We start from the raw sequence: 10,000 nt of genomic DNA on the forward strand, positions 1-10,000 counted from the left end.
GGCAAACAGAAACTTAACTGAAGAAATAGAGGACCTAAAAAGACAGTTAGGAAATGTAAAGGAGGAGAATGAGAAATTGAAGAAGAATAGTGATGAAAACAGAGAGAAAATAGCTAAAGAAGCTAAAAATTGGAGAACAACCCAAGAAGGGAATAAGGTTTCATTCACTGACATAGTCAAACAGCAATTGAAAGAACATAATGAAGACTCAGTTATTAAAGTGATGAGACAGAAGGAGAATATAGTAAGAGAATTAGCTGACAAAAAGAAATGTATAATTATATTAGGAATGGAAGAGAAACATAACCCAGATAGAACCGCAAGAATCAAGGAGGAAAATGAAAGAGTAAGCAGTTTATTAAAATTAGTCCAGGAAGATGAACCAGAAATTATAAAGGAAATTGAGGAAAAATTCAGACTCGGAAAATATAGTACAGATAAGACCAGACCAATTAAGATTAAATTCAGGTCACAAACAACGGCAGAGAAATTTCTATCCAAAACAGGGAAACTAGCAACAAATGATCAATATAAAAAGGTATGGATAAAAAGAGAAATGAATAAGGAGGAAAGAGAGGCAGAAAAGCAGAAAAGACTTGAAGCTAAGGCAAAAAATGAGGAAAGAACGGAGTCAGAGAAAGAGAGATTCTATTGGAGAGTAGTGAACATGAAAATAAAGCAGTTCGACATACAAAAGAAAAACATAAGGGAAACAGAGAACACAATGGAAGTGGCAGAAAACTAAGAGTGTCTTACACAAATATAGATGGATTGATAACAGGATTGAATGAACTGAATGATTATTTGAAAGAAAAAGAACCGGACATAATGGGAATTGTAGAAACAAAATTAAAAGGCCCACTACCACCCAACAGTGTAGGACGTGATGCATACAATTATTGGATTAGAAACAGAGAGAAAAACAAGGGGGTGGAGTTATGTTCCTGACTAAGAAGGATATAAACGTGAAAGGTGTCATATATGGAAAGAATACAGTAGAGATGATTATGATAGAAGTGGAAGACCGAGATAAGAAGAGCAGAAAATTTGTGATCAATTATGTGCCTCCGAAAACAGCCTCATGGGAGGAGAGTGAACATAAAAGTATGTTAGAGGACACAAAGATAGCATTAACTAAAATAATGGAAGACGGAGGAAGAATAGTTATGATGGGCGACTTTAATTGCAAAGAAATCTGCTGGGAAGAAATGACAGTAAAGAGTGGTGATGACTCATGGGGAAATGCTCTACTTGAGATGATTACTGACCATTCAATTACACAATGGATACAAGAGAACACTAGGTATAGAAATGAAGAAGAACCATCGAGACTAGACTTAATAATTACATCTGAACCTAGAATAGTGGACAAGATTGAATATAAAACACCAATAGGTAAAAGTGACCACATATTGATTGAACGGGAACTTAATGAAGAAAAATATATGAAAAGAAATGAACAATATAGAAAAGGAAGAATGATGTATGAAAAAACAAACTTTGATAAAATAAGAGAATTCTTCCAACAAGAAAACTGGGAAGAAATATACAAAGAAGAAACATCAGTGGAAGAGAAATGGAATTTTTTGACAACAATTTACAAAAAAGGAGTGGAAAAGTATGTCCCAAGACAAAAACAAGAAAAAGAATATGTAAAATGCTGGTACAACAAAAGTTGTAGGGAGTTAAAAGACAAAAGAGACAAAGCCTGGACCAGATGGAAAAAAGACAGAAGACCTGAAAAATGGAAAATATATACTGGTTATAGAAATGAATATGTACAAAAGTGCAGAGAGGAAAAAAGAAAATATGAAAAAGATGTTATAGAAAAGTGTAAAGATCAACCAAAACTATTCTACAGATTTGTAAACAATAAACTGAAAAACAAACAAGACTTGGAGAAATTAAGACAAGGAGGAGTTGAATACACTGAGGAAATGGAAATGGCAGAAATTATGAACAAACATTTTAAATCAGTGTTTACAAGGGAAAATATACAACCTGAAGAGATTGAGTGGAAAGAAAAAGTCCCCCCTATGGAAGAAATAGAAGTAACAAAGAATGAAATATTGACACACTTGGGTAATTTTGATGTCAGAAAATCGCATGGGCCAGATGAAATAGCAAACTGGATTCTGAAAGAATGCAGGAATGAACTGGCAGACAAAATACATAGCATAATAAGCAGTTCCTTAAAAGAAGGAAAAGTTCCATAAGATTGGAAAAAAGCAAATATAGTACCTATATATAAAGGAGGAAATAAAGAAGAACCTACCAACTATAGACCAGTCTCTCTAACAAGTACAATAGCAAAAATTTGTGAAAGAATTATCAAAAGTAGATGGGTAAAATACTTGGAAAAAAACAACGTACTAAATCCAAGGCAATTTGGATTCAGACAAGGACGATCATGCGTCACCAATTTAATATGTTTCTATTCAAGGCTAATAGATATAATACAAGAAAGAGATGGATGGGCTGATTGTGCATTTCTAGACCTAAAAAAAGCTTTTGACAAAGTACCACATAAGAAGTTGCTTAAGAAATTAGAATATGAAGGAGGAATACAAGGTAAATTGCTAAATTGGATGGAAGACTTTTTGCAAGAAAGAAAAATGAGAGTAGTGATAAGAGACCAGCACTCAAAATGGAATGAAGTAATAAGCGGTGTCCCGCAGGGAACAGTTCTGGCCCCAATAATGTTTGCTATATATATTAATGATATGGATGAAGGAATTGAAAGCTATATGAGCTTCTTTGCAGATGATGCAAAACTACTGAAAAGAGTGAAAACTGAAGAAGATTGTGAATCACTACAGAGAGATCTAAATAAAGTACAAGAATGGAGTAGGAAGTGGGAGATGGAGTTCAATACAAAAAAGTGTAGTATAATGGAATTTGGAAAAAGCAAAAACAGAATAACAGGATCATATAATTTGGGAGAAGAAGGAATAAAAAAAAGTAGAAAATGAGAAGGACCTGGGAGTCATTGTTATGAATAATATGTCACCTGAGAAACATATAAATAAGATTTTTGGAGAAACTTATAATTTAATAAGAACAATCAAAGTGGCATTTACATACCTCAATGAAGAAATGGTGAGGAAAATCTTAATCACCCTGATAAGACCAAGATTGGAATATGCAGCAACGATATGGTCACCAAGTGCAAAAAAATGTATAAAAAAACTTGAAAGAATACAAAGAGCAATTACAAAATTGGCACCAACACTCTCAAAACTATCATATGAAGAGAGACTACAAAAACTTAAACTACAGACACTAGAGCAAAGAAGAGAGAGAGGAGATTTGATAGCTATTTACAGAATCATGAAAGGCATAGAAATTACTGATAGAGAGAATCTGATAAAATGGGATGACAGAAATACAAGAGGAAACGGAAAGAAAATAAAAAAAGACAGCTATAGAAGAGATTTGAAAAAGAACAGCTTTCCTCACAGAGTAATAGACAGTTGGAACAAGTTAGATGAGAAAGTGGAGTGTGCAAAAACAATACATGAATTTAAAAATAGTTTAGATAAAATGAGATATGAAGACGGGACCCCACGAGCATAGCTCCCCTTCCCGTAAAATACAACTAGGTACAACTAGGTAAATACATACACACACACACACACACACACACACACACACACACACACATATATATATATATATATATATATATATATATATATATATAAAACTTCACATAGATAAAAATATGTTGTTATTCTCTCATATTTTTTCCCGACTAATCGATTCCATCTATGATGATTCATCGGGAGGCCAAATTGCTTACTCGGCTTTCTTTCCTGTCTGGGATTTCTTTCTAGATTGTCTCTAGGTTTCATAAGAAAAGACAACAAAATGGAGAGTGGGATGGCACTTGTTTCTTTCTCACCTTTCTCACCCTCCTCCTGTTAGACCTGATAGGTCTGTCAGTTGCCACGTCTCGTTAGGTCTCTCCATTGTTGACGTTCCTCGTATTTTCTATCCCTCTCAACCTCCTCCAGTGAAGTTCCCCTCTTGTGCAGGGCCTGCTGGATATTTGTTCTCCATCTCATTCGTAGACCCACGATTCGTCTCCGTTTATTACTTTTTCCAGGATATTTAAGTCATTTGTAGCAGTTTGAAGCTATACGAGTCAGGAGACGCGGGACGACATTTGCCACCACGCGTGTCATGCCAAGATCTTCCGTCAGAATATCTTAAATACTTGTCCGCGGAATACCAAAATCATCTTCTAATTCTCTGACTGTCAATCGCCGATTTTCATTGATTGCAGTCTTCACATGTTCAACGTTTTCGGGTGTTCTGCTTGTTGAATGCCTTCTTAATCATTCGAATAGCTTCCGCTGACGAATATTCAAGTTTCCAACAACGTGACACAGATTCGCTGATCTATTCGCTCGGTCATTATCAATGCGACGGTCAAACAGTACACACCTTTCCTCAACTGTGTCTGGCCGGTAAATAAGTGGTCACATGGGACTATGGCCACTCACACATAAGCAGTAGGGTCTTCTGTCTGTGTCCGCCAACTTTTGTTAGGATTGCACAACCAGTTCTGCAAATATTCATAATGGGTGGATACTTTCCGGACAGACCTCGTATTTTGCCTACCCAATAACACCATTTAAGAGATAAAATGTATGTCTTTTTATGTCGGGATTTTGAGCTTATCGGCAACTTGGTCTGTAGGGATTTTGGCAGTCGGGGCAGTTGGTGACGGAATATTGATCCGATCTCCTTCAAAACACACCCTAGTCTTGACTTGATAAAAACTCCTAGCAGAAGGCACAGGACCTGGAACGTGTCAGGCATCAAATGCAAGTCATTGATAATGTGTCATTATTCAATTTGTTTTCCTTACTAGTATAATAGTGCAGGTAGACCGCATAATAAAATGTAAAAGTGTAAGTTAACTGCATGCTAATAAATAAAAGTGCATGCAGATCGCACGTTGAAATATAAAAGTACAGGTAGATCGCTCGCTAAAGTGTAAATAGCTTGGTAGACCGTTCGCTGAAGTAACAAACATATTGAATGATGTTTACTCTTCGAAAATGTGGTCTTAACCTTACCGGACAAAAGTCAACATCAACACGAAGATAAGTTGCCAGTGTGCAAAACTGTGATCTAGTGCTTATCATCATTAGTTATATAACCAAAGAATGTACATACGCGTTTCGCTGTTAGCCTTCTCTGATACTTGAGAGTTAACACTGGCCAGAGACGACTTTACGAAGGCAGCACCACTAGGCTCCACTGTAAAATCATCTCTAGAAGGAAAGTCAGGACTCATCTTAATCGGCAAAATAGAAATAAGACGAGATACCCAGCACCTAGCTTTCATCTCCGAAGATGTCATTTCAATTCAAGTTTCCAGTACTTCCGAAGAAAATATTGCTTCTCATCACCATCGATAGCGAACACCGGAGTACTGTACCGAGATCTCCGCGGACCGCGTGAGTTCTTGTACACGGAGTCGAACCCCTTCTGACGAGTGGCTGAATTGCTAGTCGAAGACAACGAAGCCTCTGCGCCATCTCCTTCGAGGTGACGTCGTAGAATTGTTAATTCATAATGCATCGTTATTGTGTTTGATAAATAAGCTTAGAAAAAAAAGATCAGGAGAATTAATTAGAGAATAACAAAGAAATTGCGTAGATTAGATATGATAAAAGTGAAACTAAAACAAAACGAGGCAGAAGGTAGGGTGTGCAGCATAGGAATGAATAAGAAACACTTGATATTTGCTAAACGTATTGGTATGTTCTTAGCAATACTTATAGTGAAGCTTTCTTTTTTATATATTGTGTAAACAATCTAAAGTAATGTATCTGACATGTCGTATAAGGAGTGTTTATTTTTATCCAGTAGTAACCAAAAACCATAATTAGCATTTCTACTGGCACACTAGAGCTTAAATGAAAAATGTCTGTATTACGTTATAGACATCATTGTTTAGAAAGCTTGTGGCATCTAGAAAGCGCAGTGTGAACGTGATGCAGGATTGTCTAGGAGCATAGTGCAAAAATATTTAATGCGTCGCACACAGTTAAGCACCAATTATGCACCAATATGAAAACTTCTTCAGAAAGATATTTTGATTTAAAATGATACCTCATAACTATACCGTCCATCCACACATTTTGCTTGCTGTCACAGATATATAGGGAGTCGAGACTACTCTCAATAGACGATGAAAAACTCAATACCGGTGAAGGAATCGTCACTTTCGCTACAGAACAATTTTGTTAATTGAAGTGGATTAAATTGATACGCAAACCATTATGTCATCAGAACTAATACCAAGAGATGGCGCTGTATGCTGTGCTTTAACACGGTCATGACCGTGGAGCCTAATGCCTCATTTTGCCCCCTGTCAGCCTCTTGTCTCCTTCCTCGCCACTTGCATTAAGTTCCACTGGGCCCTCGAAATGACAGGATATTAAGCTATTGACTGCTTTATGTATGTAATATTTCCATTTTGCTAGTTTACTCTCTCCCTCTCTCTCGCTTTTTTTTTTTTTTTTTTTTTTTTTTTTTTTTTTTTTTTTTTTTTTTTTTTTTTTTTTTTTTTTTTTTTTTTTTTTTTTTTTTTTTTTTTTTTTTTTTTTTTTTTTTTTTTTTTTTTTTTTTTTTTTTTTTTTTTGCTTCGTCCCTTATCTCTAGATATGCCTTTAACTCGATATTGTCCGTCCCGTCAGTGTTGCGAGAGACATGATAATGGTGGGATATACTCTTGGTATGAGGATTCCAATTAACAGAAGGAAAGACAACGTCATATACTTATTTCGGCTGAAGCCATGTGCGTTATTCAGCTGGGGGGAGTCACACACGCGTATATATATTTTGTGTATGTGTTCGTATGTGAGCATCTGTATGTGTATGCATATGTGTGTGCCTGTATGTGTATGCATGTGTGTGCCTATATGTGTGTGCATGTGTGAATTTGTCTGAATATGTATGAATTTTTGTCTGCATATGTATGTATTTTTGTCTATGTGCGCATGTGCGCATTTGTGTCAGTATCTATATGCATGTGTGCATGTTTGCGCATGTATCTTTTTGTCTGTATGTGTATGAATGTGTATATTTATGTCTTTATTTGTACGTATGTGTTTATTTGTGTCTCTTTGTGTATGTATGTATCCGTATATGTAAGTATGTGTGTATATGTCTGAAAGTGTGTGTGGGGGGTCGCTCAGAGCTCAGAGTCTCCTACCAACGCCGTTACCTTCTGAGCTAATGAGACCCTTCCAGCAACAACAATGCCGTCTTCACCAGCGATGCCATATTGGTCTGGACCAGCGTTTCTTAACCTTTTACCCTTGTGTAACCTTTAAAATAAATTATATGTCTCAAGGAACCCCTACGCAAAAAAGAAAAAAGAAAAAAAAATATCCCATATTTGTCTCATTTTATTTTCACCGTAATAATAGGTTAGATAGGATGATGTCTATATTACATTATTACAATAATCTTTTGCGGAACCTTAGGGTTCCGAGGAACCCTGTTGAGAAACGCTGACTAATGAAACCCGTATCCAATACACGTTGACCAGCGTCCTCAGGCTGTCGTAGGAGCTTCCGACGTTGCCCTGGTGTCAGATAGGGCTAATGAGACCCTGTTTGACATGAGCTTGGCGCCTTGGACGTTGGTCTGGACATCCGTACTGGTCTAATGGGACCCTTCTTCCGACGGCGTCCCCCGTTAGCTCGCGAAGTTATATTATATAACTATCTATTATATACATATATATATATATATATATATATATATATATATATATATATATATATATATATATATATGTATATATATATATATATGTGTGTATTTACCTAGTTGTATTTACCTAGTGTGTGTGTGTGTGTGTGTGTGTGTGTGTGTGTGTGTGTGTGTGTGTGTGTGTGTGTGTGTGTGTGTGTGTGTGTGTGTGTGTGTGTGTGTGTGTGTGTGTGTGTGTGTGTGTGTGTTTGTGTGTGTGTGTGTGTGTGTGTGTGTGTGTGTGTGTGTGTGTGTGTGTGTGTGTGTTGTATGTGTGTGTAATAATAATAACAATAATAATAATAAAAGGTTTATTTCCATTACAGTGGTACACTGACAATAATACATTGGAAAAGTTGATTAAAGATATAAAACTTGGAATATATACATGGAGCAATTTTACAATGAGTTAATTATGTGCACAATAGATGGGATAGCACTGTTTTTGTAGCGGTCTGTCCTTGGCGCTTTGATTGGTATGAGTCTATTTATGTGTCTAGTGGCGTGGCGAGTTGGTGGAGCATCAGGAGGGAGGAGGTGACGGTGTCTAGGGTGGGAAAGCAGGCTTTCCCCAAATTTCCTTAGTGCCTCCCCGTGCCGCTGGGACACCCTAGATAGAGTAAGGGTGGTAAGAGCATGGTCGTAGCTGCTGTACTCCACGCCCAGGATGATCCTGCACGCTCTCTTTTGTACCCTCTCCAGCTTTTGTCTCTGTGTGAGGTTGAGTGAGCTGGACCAGGCTGGTGAGGCGTACATGAGGGTGGGGAGTATGAAAGTTTTGTAGACCTCCTGTAGCTCAGATGTAGGTGTTCCTAGTGATTTTAACCTACTCAGCATATACAGTTTGTAAGACGCTGTCCTGACTATATTGGTGATATGTTGGTTCCAATTTAATTGAGCATCGAGTGTGATGCCCAAGATCTTGGTGGATTGCACCAATTGGAGGGGGTGGGGGCCCAATGAAAGTTGTGGAGGAGGTACTGCTTGGGTGGAGGTACAGAAGTGCATCACTACGGTCCTGTTGGTGTTGATTGTGACGTTGTTGTTTTCCGTCCACATCATGAGCTTGTTCAGGGTGTTTTGTAGTGGTGCGTAATCAGGCCGCCTGGTGTTGATGGGGATGCCTACGGTGCTGTCATCCACGTACTTCCATCTGTGAGGAGTGTCCATGAGGGCGTCGTTGATAAGGATGAGGAAACATAGGGGACCCATCTTGGTACCCTGGGGGACCCCACAGGTCAAAGGGAGGAGGGGGGAAGTTGACCCTTGGTACCTGACCGCCTGCCGTCGTCCGGTGAGGAAATCTGCCAGCCATGCTATTAGGTGGGGCTGTATCCCCAGTTGGATGGCTTTGGAGAGAACAACATTGTGGTCAACAAGGTCAAAGGCCTTCCTGAAGTCTACAAAGGTAACAGCTAGGTTGCTGTGAAGGAAGTTGAGTAGGTCAATGAGACAGTGAGTGGTAGAGGAGGATTTCATGTTGCCAAATTGTTGGGCATCTATTGAATGTTTTATGTTGCTGTAAACGGAGTTAAAAACCAAGTCTTCACATATAAGGCTTGGGATAGGGGTGATGGCGATGGGCCTAAGGTCACTTAGTGATTGTGGGCTGAGGGTTTTGGGGATGGGAGTAACATATGAGATTTTCCAGTCGCTGGGGCAGGTGTTTTGGCTTAAAGAGGCATTAATTATGGAGGAGAGTGGGAGGGCAAGTTCAGGGGCAAATTCCTTGTAGATTTTAAAAGGAAGGTCAGAGGAGGTTGTGGATCTATTTTGTTTGAGTTTACCCAGCTTAGTAGCTACGTCGGAAACTTGAACTTGAATGGGGGGTGAGGGGGAAGGGAGGTAGGCAGGTAGGCGGGAAGGGTCGAGAGGGGGTAATGTCTGACAGATAGAGGCGAAGTGGGAGTTGATCTCCTGGGCTGCTAGGTCAGGTGACAGGTGCGAGATGCAAGGGAGGTGGGGGGTCTTGTTACCCTGCAGGCCACAGAGAGACCTGATCTTGCTGAACCACTGAGTGTTATTGCGTTGCTGTTTGAGGTGTTGCAATTTGTTTGGGTAGTAAGAGGATTTGGCGGTAGTGATCTCTCTGATGACCTTATTCCTCAGGAACCTGAACTGGGCTCGGTCGGTGTAAAATGCCTTGTTGCGTTGTTTGATGAGACGTTTGATATGTGGTGTCATCCAAGGAGCGTCAGAGTGATGGACAGAGAAATCCTTT

Source organism: Oratosquilla oratoria, chromosome 30 (genome assembly GCF_046742065.1).
Source record: "Oratosquilla oratoria isolate Oo_2021 chromosome 30, ASM4674206v1, whole genome shotgun sequence".
In the NCBI taxonomy this organism is placed as follows: Eukaryota; Metazoa; Arthropoda; class Malacostraca; order Stomatopoda; family Squillidae; genus Oratosquilla; species Oratosquilla oratoria.